This window comes from Peromyscus leucopus, chromosome X (genome assembly GCF_004664715.2).
Source record: "Peromyscus leucopus breed LL Stock chromosome X, UCI_PerLeu_2.1, whole genome shotgun sequence".
Taxonomy (NCBI): Eukaryota; Metazoa; Chordata; class Mammalia; order Rodentia; family Cricetidae; genus Peromyscus; species Peromyscus leucopus.
In genome coordinates, this window is record NC_051083.1 from 66216766 (window position 1) to 66227818 (window position 11053).

The window sequence follows — 11053 nt, forward strand, 5'->3', positions numbered from 1 at the left end:
TAGAATCTAGATCCTCCCCCAATTCCTGCCTACCCAATTTTAAGTTCTTTCTCAAAATACAAACAAAAAGCTAATATAACAACAAAACTCCCAAACCAAGAAAACACAACAAAACAATACCCTTCCCTGCAAAATCCCACCAAACTATAGCTAAATAAAAGCAGGCACACACACAAAAACTGTGGCATCCTTTGTATGTTGTTCAGGAGGCCTGTCCTGGAGTGGTTGATATACCTACCCACTATCACTCTATTGGAGAAACTGACTTACTCTCTCCCGGCAGGTATGACAGTTCAGTTGTTAACCTTTATCCTAGTGGTAAGATTTTTGTTTATTCATCCATCCATTCATTCATTTACAAATATAAATAACAAAATAATATATAAACTATGTGGAACACACCACAAATTTGCATGTCATCATTGTGTGGGGGCCATGATAATCTTTTTGTATCATTCTAATTTTAGTATATATGCTGCCAAACAGAGCATGGTGAGGAGTATTTTCAAGAATATTTGGGAAGACTTACTGATGGAATATAGGGTATTATGGAAAACTTGGGTGATCACTAAAGTTGTGCTGCAAGTAATCAACTGAGAAATTCAGGTGACGTTGTAAAGTGTTGAGGAGTCGAGACACTGATAAAGTGAGACAAGAGATACATTTAGGAACTTAGTTGTATACTTTACAGATTGGCAAATAGCGTGCAGAAATATCATGTCATCTTGCCAAGGTCAGTTGATAGCAGGACTACAGTGGGAAGTTCTGAGAACAAAGGCAGTGATCTTTCCTTGTTGCAAATACTGACAAAATAATGAGACTTGACAGAAATTTAAGATACCCTAGTGTCCATTTAGTATAAACACTTCATTTGTAGGAGGGATCTCTGGAGTCTACAGAAAGGAGATAACTAGCTTGAGGCTCTTCACTGATAAAACATGTATGGGGTGAGCAAGTGCCGGGGGGCAATATACTAAGTCAATAATGCAGTATTTATCAGTGAATTTCTTAAACAAATTATTCAGAACTGTTCATCAGAGGAAAGAATACCTTTTCTCCCATTCAATTCCAATCCCAGCAATGAGAACACCATATAAAAACCAGAGGAGTTCCTGAAAAGTATTCAACATAACAAAATAAAATTTTTCTTCCATCTCTTACCTTGAATTTCTCTTGTCAGTTTTATCTTCTTTCATTTCTATTTTTTTCCTCTACCAACCTCTCAGAGTCCCTCACCTAGATCCTTGTGCTACAGGTACAATCATGTTATAGATTACAAATGACTATTTGCTCTCTGTGTACTGATTTAAGTGACTGGCTTATATGGACCAATAAATGAAAATTCATGAAACTTATGAGAAAGTTTTCATGCTGTTTTAAAAACTAAGTCAATAACTAATTAAGTTGTTCCTCAGACTGAAGAGATGGCTCATAGGATAAAGCTCTCGTTGCCCAATTGTGAGGGCAGGCATAGCAGCTGCTTACCATCCCAGCACTGGGAAGGCAGAAGACAGGAAATCCCTGTGGTAAACTGGCTAGCTAGACTAGCCAGAATTATTGAGCTCTTGGTTTAGTTGAGAAGCTCTTCCTCAATAAAGAAAATGGAGAATGATTGAGGAAGACATGGACATCAACTTTTAGGCTTCCATATGTATACACACATGTGACCACAAGCATGTAAACATGCACATGTGTGTTTGCATATCACATACAGACACACAAAATATTGTTGTTTCTACTATGTGCAAGACTGTGCTAAATAGTTGAAGGATACAAAAATTAATAAAAGACATATTCCTGTCTTAGAATTTTACGGATTAGTAGAGCATAGGCATAAAGAGTGCAAATGAAGACTCAATAACAATATTTTGAGAGCTCTTGAAGAAAGTATCAGCAGAGTTAAGATAGGTAATAAAAGAAAGGTTAAAATTTAAGACTTTAAAACTTAACACCATCTTGTTAATTTCAAGGACAGAGATTTAGATGATCACTGGGGGGTTAAGTGAAAAATTGAATTGGGCACTTAACAATTTATATTTTGTGAGCACATACATAGTGTGTGTAGAGCCTTCCAAATGAAGCCAATGGTTCTTTGTTTCTATGAGTTTATCAGGGTATGACTTGTTTATATTCAGCATTTTTTTTTTTTTGGTTTTTCGAGACAGGGTTTCTCTGTTTAGTTTTGTGCCTTTCCTGGAACTCACTTGGTAGCCCAGGCTGGCCTTGAACTCACAGAGATCCACCTGGCTCTGCCTCCCGAGTGCTGGGATTAAAGGCGTGCGCCACCATCAACCGGCTTATATTCAGCATTTTCATGCCATGGGTATTTTAATAAACACAAAAGTTTTAAAAATTGTTCACTAATGAATTTAAAAATAAAACTTTTGCTATTTTTTAAAAACATTCATACTTGTGATAAAACATCTGCTATCACCCTTTAATTACCCCTAGGACTTACCAACTCATCTGTCCCTACTATTATTATTGTTGATTTATTATTATTATTATTATTATTATTATTATTATTATTATTATTCCTCAGAGTTTAGTTAGTGATGGCCATGTGTAACTAAGTATGGAGCCATCCACTGGGGCCTGGGCAATTTGCCAGTGGCTACATTCCCAAAGAGAAGTGACTCTCCCTTCTCCCGCAATGTGTCAACTCCTCATCTAGGAGTGGTCCTTTGGAGCCCCCCACCTCTTAAATTCTTTCCTCCCATTCTTATATAATGTTCCATGAGACATTGATGATTGAACAGTATATTTTACTCCTTCCAAGTAGTACTAATATCTGTCAATCTAGATAAGAAGTAGAAAGTAGGAGAAAAAGCAACTGGTTTGTCCATTAGAATTGGCAAAGGTGTGATAAGCAGGAAGATGTTATATGGACCAGATAGTTTTGATAGATGAAAATTCTATTATATTATTTTAAGCTTTATTTGCTTTTGCATATTAACTACATTAAATTTCATGCTATCTTCAGTGTCACAAGTAGGTTCTAATATGTAAACATTAATGGAATGGGATTAAGTATTTTTTTTTAAGATTTTTTTATTTATTATGTATACAGTGTTTTGCCTGCATGCATGCCTGCAGGCCAGAAGAGGGCACCAGATCTCGTTATAGATGGTTGTGAGCCACCATGTGCTTGCTGGGAATTGAACTCAGGACCTTTGGAAGAGCAGCCAGTGCTCTTAACCGCTGAGCCATCTCTCCAGTGTCAGGGATTAAGTATTTTAATATGGATTTAGGACTAGCAACATTACATGGAAAATATGGTTTGACATGTGGAGAAAATGGTTTTTAAAATAGTGTGGATTAAATATTGACTTAAATTGTGCAGCAATAATTCAACCATAATTGAGCATACTCAATAACTCACTGTATGATATTGGTTATGTGTCTAATCTCTGGTCTGCTGTGGGATAATGCTTTTGTACACTGATTTAATAAAACACTGATTGGCCAGTAACCAGGCAGGAAGTACAGGTGGGGCAAGCAGACAAGGAGAATTCTGGGAAGATGAAGGGCCGAGTCAGGAGTCACCAGCCAGACACAGAGGAAGCAAGATGACAAGGCAGAACTGAGAAAAGGTACCAAGCCATGTGGCTAAACAGATAAGAATTATGGGTTAATTTTAAGTGTAAGAGCTAGTCAGTAATAAGCCTGAGCTAATGACCAAGCAGTTAAAATTAATATAAGCCTCTGAGTGATTATTTTATAAAGGCTGTGGGACTGTGGGCCAGGTGGGACACAGAAAAATTTCCAACTACAAATGGCTGCCCAACATGGAGCGAGAATTCCCACCTAAGAAAGCTTAAAAAAAGATTCAAAAACAGAGCTAAAAACAGCTTTTTAGTTGTGTTTCTCAGGCAAGCAATGAGCTACAGTATCGTGGGTTCACAGTGGCATGTGGCCTTGATCTACAGCATGGTGGATTCCCACCACAGTACACAGAGGCATCTGCAAGTGGAGCAGCATGGTGCATGGTAGATATAGCTTTTGCTAGTACAGACCAAAAAAATGGTTTCTGGGCTACATGCTGCTTTGATAGAGGTATAGATCCACTGCTTCCAAGAAGAGTTGGTGGTGCACATGGCTCCCAGAGCTGGAGGTAAGTGTACCACTATCATATTGGAAAGTTGAAGTGGGCAGAGTCAGCAGCCAAGGCTTTTGCTTCAGTACTAAGCACTGCAGTTTAAAGTAATAGATTTACAAAGACAGATTCAGATGGAATAAGACTTTAAATGGTTTACAGTGTGTGTAAAAATGTATGCATGCTTGGAAGAGAAAAGAAAATTAATATAGACAGTTATATAAAGAAATAGTTTTAAAAAATAAAGTCTTTAAAGAGAATGTAAAAGTAATATAAAAATTAAGCCATGTAAAGGTGGAAATCACACAGAGAGTCTGGATTATATTATCTTTGGGATTTTTAACTGCAGAAAGACATTTGAAGGCTGCTAAGTTAAATCAATATATGTATTTTATAGGTATCTTGACTTCAAAATTTGGATCTAAGTATATGTTGCTTTGGAAAGGAGGTTCTGCTTTTGTTTCCACAGGAAGTAAGAGGCTATGGATTTGTTCCAGGTTAAGATGGATCAGATTTGATCAAGACAGACCCCCTGAACCTTAACAGATGGTACCTATCAACAAAGGTTGTAGCCGGTCTTCCCAGGACTTGACCATTGTCTCGAATTTTCTCAGGATCCCTGTAAGACTACCAGTGCCCACTATCTACCTAGAACACTATGCCCACATTCCCCAAAACTGTATTATGGATATTAGTCTTTATTTAGGTTGTTGGTTACAAATTGTTATTGGCCGTAGTCAATCTCTTTCTAAAGGAAGAAAGGGGGATACGATATAGGTGCAGCAGGAATCTTAAAAGTTCTTATTAATAAAATCAAACTTGAGGCCAGTTTTTGGGGGAACACTGGAAGAACAGAGAGCCAGAACAAGCCACAGCTACCTCAGCTCGCCGGGTCCTCGGCTGGTCTTGCTTCCTCAGACTGGAAGCCTCTGAGTCCTCATCCAGAATGGGTCTCAGCTGAATTGCTGCTCAAAAGCCTGAATGCTTAACCAGGCCAAATGCTTCTAGTTTCTGGTCCTGATGGCTTATATACCTTTCTGCTTTCTACCACCACTCCCTGGGATTAAAAGCTGCTTTTTGGGATTAAAGGTGTGAGTCACCATGCTTGGCTGTATCCTTGAACACATGGATTTCTGCCTCTGGAATGCTAGGATTAAAAGCGTGTGTTATCACTGCCTATTCTTTATGTTTAATATTGTGGCTGCTCTGTCTTTGACCCCAGATAAGTTTATTAGCATGCACAATATTTGGGGGAATACAATACCACATATAGGTACATAGGATATAGTTATGATAGGATAAAAGGGTAGATTATAGAATCTAATTTTAAAGAGCAACTATTTGTTTGAAATATTTTACATTGCTATGGATTTTGGTTTATTGATTCAAATTTAAAGTTAATTTTGTTATACTGTATGTATATTTCTACTCTTGTTTAAGGTATTATGTTTGTGCAGCTCATTTAAAATTGTAATGCATCATTAAGAAATACAGATTAATAGTTAATTATCTATGATAATCAAACTTGTAGTCATGTTAGTTAAGTTTTCTAGATATACATAGATATATTTCAATTAGGTAGGTAATCTTCAAACACTTCAAAGACCTACAGAATATCGCATTTAAAATATATTAAGAATTTTAACTTTCTGGACATTGAGACATGTCTGCTCCTGGCAGTACCAATCTACTTCAGAGAAGATAATGGGCATTGAAGAAACTCATTATGGAGTTTGCTTTCTTTGTGGCAAAAGTTAACCACTGGGCAAAAAAGTGCCCTTGAGTCAACTGATTGACAGTATGTTGTATAAACTGGACATGCAGGACCCATAGGAATGTGACCACTGAACTTTGCAAAGTGAGATGGTTCCTGCTTCACAGAAGAAACTACCAGACATTCTACAAGACACAGGAGAAGCAACTGAGAGACTCTAGACCTATGGGCTAAAGATGGATGCCCCAACATTATAGAGGAACTTTGGGGTAGCTGTCCAGGCAGCCAACTGTCTCTGTCATTCTAGATTTTTGGAAGTTGCTTACAATAAATTTCCTGTTTACTTAGGTAATAGTATATCCTTCTGGAGTCTTTGATATAGTTGAAGACTAGATATTTTATATGATAAAGGATAAATTAGATATGAAATTTTAGACTCACAAATATAGGATAGATAGAATATTATCTTTAATTTTGCCAAATACAAATAGACTAGATATTGTAACTGTAATTCTTGCTTGATAACTGTTCTATTATATGTAATTTTACTATGTTACTGTGGGGCCAGGTGGGATCGGAAAAACGTGGGACCACAGGGCAGTGCAGGACTGGAGAAAACCTTGACTATACTGGTCTTCAGTTTTCTAAACTGTGGGGGTCTGAGTTAGAGATCATGGAAAAGACAAGAGGTTGAACTTAACTTTTAAAGAGAGCAAGCTCTGAAAATTCAAAGTTGTAGAATTTCATTTTAAACATAATTCTAGGGGAAGTTCTGGTTCTCATTCCTACTCAATCGTGTGTGTTTGTGTGTGTGTGTGTGTGTGTGTGTGTGTGTGTGTGTGTGTGTGTGAATTAGACATGCATATAGTTCATTATCATCAACATCTCTTGAGAACTCTATGCAAATGACTGATATATTTATAGCATTTGCCTAAGCATACTTTAAAGGAAATATAAGTTTCCAACCCATGAAGTTTTACTGATCATGTTTTCTTTTCACATTTTGGACATAACTGATGATCATTAATGGATGGTATCTAAACAAGGAAACTCAGTTCCTAATCTTATCATCCAAATTACATTTATTTAAAGTTTTTCTTACAAGTATGTATTGTACATTACACATATTCTCCACATACCCTGTGCCCTCCTTTTAATTTTCCCTCCATTTCCCACCAGTTACCCAGGCAGTTTCATATCTACTCTCATGTCATATGTGCGCATATTATTTTATATACCTATATAAAATCTAGCAACTGTACATAAGGGAAAAACATAAATATCTTTGTTGGGGATTGGCTTAATTTACCAAATATGATTATCTCCAGTTGCATATATTTTCTTGTAAGCAACATACATTTGTTACTGTTCTTATGCCAATTCTCAAAGCATCCTTTTTCTTTATGCTGCTAACTGCTTTGGAAGTCTCTTCAGCCTTGCTAATCATTTGAAAGCTGAGATTCATGGGTTAATTCACCCCTCCAAATCAGTTAGCAGTAGGAGCAGAAAGTCAAAAGGTGCTTTGAGAATTGGCACAATAATGGCACAATATGTTGTATACATTAGATAAAATCACAACTCATTCAGTCCTTGCAACAGTTTATGGCATAGGTTCTTTAATTAACATTAATGAAAAAGGAAATGGAATTATAACAGAGCTGAAATGACTTTCTCAGTGACATACCAATATTAACTACTATATGTCATTAGTTTGAAGTGTAGTAAGCAAAAAAGACAGCATTTAAGCTAAACTTGGAAAAACAGAAAACAATGTGGAATAAGGTTATAGTAAATTAGTTTGCACAAAAAGAATGGGGTAGAGCCTAGAATGGGAGATGTCAAGGTAATGACTATTGGGGGTCAAATAAGCTGCTTTGGCAATTAACAAAGTCGTGTTTAACACTTATAAAACACTTACTATGTACCAGTCATTTTCAGCTATTTATCTATAATATTTCACTTAATTTTCACAAATTATAAAGCAGAATTAATTATCATTTGATGGACAGATGGGAAAATTGAAGCATGGATTGATAAGACATTTACTTAAGGCAAAACAGCAAGTAAGTAGCAAAAATCTGGTTATTACTTATAACTGCTCCACTTCCATCCCTATTTGAGTCCCCACAAATCCTATCTTTAAATTAGCTTCTGTCTTTAATTCCCTTTGAGACAGTATTTGCCTAGTGCCCCTTTTAGTTGACTATCATCTTCCTTTAAATATCCTATAATACAGGTCTGTGCATAAATATAAATATATCGTTTAAATGAAATTTTCCTATGTGGGCTTTCAATGCTCCCTTCAAGATCCAAAGACTGTCTAAAATAACACTAGTCCCAGGCATGAAAAACCCTCCTTAGAGTTGTTGGTCGGAGTTCTCCTAGAGACTCTCAAAACATTACAGGCTATTGTAACTGCCCTTGGTTGTCCGTCAGGGTGGAAGGTAAATCCCTATTGCTGAAGACACCATGCAATTCAGACATAGGGCTAGATACCTTTGACTGAGCTGGAATTAACATGGATGCTTCCTCCTTGAGGACTAGAGAAGGCAGCATGTAAGTTTTCAAAGGAGCAAAACAACCAACACTCCTACACAATTATGATATTTGTGAACCATAACAATGATCAGCACGGAATAATAACACTAAGGGTGCATTGGTGGCACACATATCTTGGTGGTAACCAACAACTCTGTAGTTAGACTTAAGATTGGCTTAACAAGAGGAGCATCATGCCTGGTACTGTAAATATAGTCAACTACTCAGGGATAGTGAAGTCATGGATTCTGGAGGAGATTCTAAAGCTACCATTTTACTAAACCAGCATAATCATAATCCCTAACTACATTCTAAATATTTATTCTTATGCCCACAGAGAAATGTAGTCCTCACCCATCAAGAAAATATCTCTTTGCAACAGATAAAAACAATTATAGAAAAGTACAACCCATCAAAATGCAGAGTTGTAGAGTCCAGTCCCAGAAGATACATCTACAAAACAGCTTCTGCACATAAAGATTAGCAAACATTCTGCAAAAGGAGGTAGACAGATTGTAAGAGCCTGAAGATTAAGGAGTCTGCTGTAAACTTTGAAGTATGTCATTAGGGGCATATCCCTTGGGACCATATTTCTTCTTCCTGTTTTCTTTCTGTAATGAAGTGAAGAAGCTCTTTCATCATATACTCCTCCTGTCACGATCTGACCAAGAGTATAAGGCCAAATGATGATGGAGTAAAGCCTCTGGAACCATAAGTTAAAACAAATAATTCTTTCTTGAAAATATTTGGTCTCAGTGATGATAAAAATAACTAATATATGCTCTTTAGTTACTAATTAGATACAGAATTGGCAATGAATGGCCAAGAGAAAGTAGACAACTGTACCATAGTAAACAGCAGTCTCACACATTCACCCAGGTCAGTTGCAAATTTACATTCAAACACTTGCCCATGGGTATTTATCACAAAATTCTTCATAGCTCCTAAAACTTGAAGGTGACTAGGATGTTTTTCACTAGTAAATAAATAAACTGATATATCTATTTGACAGGATACTGTTTGGTGTGAGAAAGAAATATAGTATGGAAATATGGCACTAAAGACATGAAGTAGGGGGCTGGAGAGATGGTTCAGTGGTTAAGCAGATTTATTGCTTTTGCAAAAGACCTGGGTTTGTTCCCCACCATCCATATCTCCAGTTGTAGAGTATCTGAAATTCTCTTCTGACATCCTTCGGCACTGGACATGCATGTGGTACACATATATACACGTAGACAAAACACTCATATGGTAACATAAATAAATCTAAAATTAAAAAAACCTAAGGAATCTTAAATGCATATTGCTAAGTGACAGCATCGTTGTGAAGGTCTACATATTGAATAATTCCAACAACATGACATTCTGGTAAAGATGAAATACAGAGCCAGTAAAAGTATCTGTGACTGCCAAAGACTCAGGAAGGAGGGGTGGGGAGAAGGGATGGAGCACAGGGAATAATTAGTGCAGTGAAACTGTTCTGCATAACACTATAATGGTAGATATGTCATTATGCATTTACAGAGATCACAGAACTGTATAATACAAAAAGTGAACACTAACACAAAATATGGGTTTTAGTTAATAATAATGTATCAATATTAGTTCATCACTTGGAACACATGTACTATAGTAATGCAAGATGTTAGTAATAAAGGAAATTGGGTTTGGTGGGTGGAGGTAGCATGTGGGAACACTCTGTACTTTCTGTTCAATTTTTCTGTAAACCTGAAACTATTCTAAATTCTGAAACACAATAATTTAAAACTCTTGAAATGCAAAATCCTCTGGGGAATCTTTTGATATTATATATGTGTATATCATGAAAAGACTTAGAATGTTTCCTCATTTTACTTTTGGACTACCTCCTGAGGCACTGTATCAATTCTGATTTTAAAAAAAATATGTATTACTTTATTACCCTACAGGACCATAAAAACTGACTTCCTTAACAACTATGAGGCAAAGCAGTATGAACAGGAACACAAGAAAGCCTCACTGATTCAAATAAATAGGAGGATAGAGATGGGGAATATGATTTATCAAATATTTAAAATGAACTATAATTTATGATGTTCTGATACTGAAGGTAACTGAAGTTATCCTGGCTGTTGTGTAGTCCTTGTCAGGAATTCCTTTCCTGCCTGTACTTCCATTCACCTATTTTTTCCCTCAGTCTGGAGTGCTCTTTTATCAAGCCAAATGCCTCTTTATCCTCAAGGCTGGAAAGTTTCCTTTGTCAAGTCTCTTCTGATGCATTCAGCTGGATTCCCCTCTGTCTTGAACTGTAGTATAGCTCTTTGATTTCATTATCTGTCAGATGGATGGAAAGAGAGTCGAATACTGAAATCTCTCTATCATTTATAACCTCTTCTATTGTGTCTTGTGCATTGAGAATATCTCAGAAATGGATGGCAAGTGGATTTAATAGCAATTATGGATAGAAACTGTGATGGAGTTTTTTTAATGGTCATTTTATTTTGGGTTCAAAAGAATTCAGTAGAATGTTTCACAAACAAAATAGACAAGAAAGAGCAGCCATGTGAATACAATTGGTCAGTTTTTTTTTTTTTAAATGGTTTTTCGAGACAGGGTTTCTCTGTGTAGCTTTGGAGCCTGTCCTGGAACTCACTCTGTAGCCCAGGCTGGCCTTGAACTCACAGAGATCTGGTTGGCTCTGCCTCCCAAGTGCTGGGATGAAAGGT

General features: G+C 36.6%; 1 non-coding gene across 1 annotated transcript; it reads right to left on the bottom strand.

Moving 5' to 3' along the window:
- Positions 1–385: 385 nt before the first annotated feature.
- On the bottom strand, positions 386–491 carry LOC114704906. The gene has a single exon (XR_003736328.1). It is a non-coding gene; the product is annotated as a U6 spliceosomal RNA (small nuclear RNA).
- Between the last annotated feature and the right edge of the window lie 10562 nt (positions 492–11053).